The sequence below is a fragment of the Camelina sativa genome, chromosome 1, assembly GCF_030686135.1.
Source record: "Camelina sativa cultivar CO46 ecotype springtype chromosome 1, ASM3068613v1".
NCBI classification, from domain to species: Eukaryota; Viridiplantae; Streptophyta; class Magnoliopsida; order Brassicales; family Brassicaceae; genus Camelina; species Camelina sativa.
Window position 1 is genome coordinate 19,699,002 of NC_141880.1, and position 885 is coordinate 19,699,886.

The window sequence follows — 885 nt, forward strand, 5'->3', positions numbered from 1 at the left end:
TTGAGGGTTGGCCACATTGGTGCTCCTATAAGAGAGATTGTTGTTCTTGAAACCTCCTTGGTTGTAGCCTTTGAATCCTCCCTGGTTCTCCATGTAGCATAACTCAGCAAATTCAGGCTCCCCCTCTTGAACTGGAGCTTCCTCTTCACCAATGAAGTGAATGGACTTGGATTGGCTGAGGAGGATCTTTTCAAGCTTCTCATTGACCATCTTCAAATCCTTCTTATACTTGTCCTCTTGATCAGTTGAGGAGCTCCTTATGGTCCTATCATAGTCCTCATTATAATTGCCATCAGATTGAGCAAGATTCTCAACTAGTTCCCATCCTTCTTCCACATTCTTGTTGAGGAAATTGCCATTAGAGGTTGTGTCAAGAAGCATTCTTATCTTAGGAAGCACTCCTCTATACAAGGTGCTTAGAAGTGACTCATTGCTGAAGCCATGGTGAGGACACTGAGTTTGGAATCCTTTAAACCTCTCCCAAGCTTCACAAAAGCTCTCATTATTCCTTTGAGCAAACCCAGAAATATCATTCCTCAGCCTAGCAGTCCTTGCATTGGAGAAGAACTTGGCCAAAAAAGCTTTCTTGCATGCATCCCATGTGGTGATAGCTCCAGTAGGAAGAGTCTTCTCCCAAAGGTGAGCTTTGTCTCCAAGAGAAAATGGGAAGAGTCTTAATTTGAATCCATCTTCACTCACTCCATTGATCTTAGTGAGTCCACATATTCTGTCAAACTCATCAAGGTGATCTAGTGGATCCTCCATTGGCAACCCATGAAACTTGTTTCCTTGTATCATTGAGATCAATCCACTCTTGATCTCAAAGTTATTGTTGGCTACTGAAGGTGGCACAATTCCAGCCCTTTGGTTATGGGTATTGGGTGC

At 43.2% G+C, this 885-nt stretch overlaps 1 non-coding gene across 1 annotated transcript; it reads left to right on the top strand.

The window, feature by feature from the left end:
• Positions 1-436: 436 nt before the first annotated feature.
• LOC147950133 (small nucleolar RNA R71) lies at positions 437-543 on the top strand. Its single transcript, XR_015565126.1, has one exon. It is a non-coding gene; the product is annotated as a small nucleolar RNA R71 (small nucleolar RNA).
• Positions 544-885: the final 342 nt, after the last annotated feature.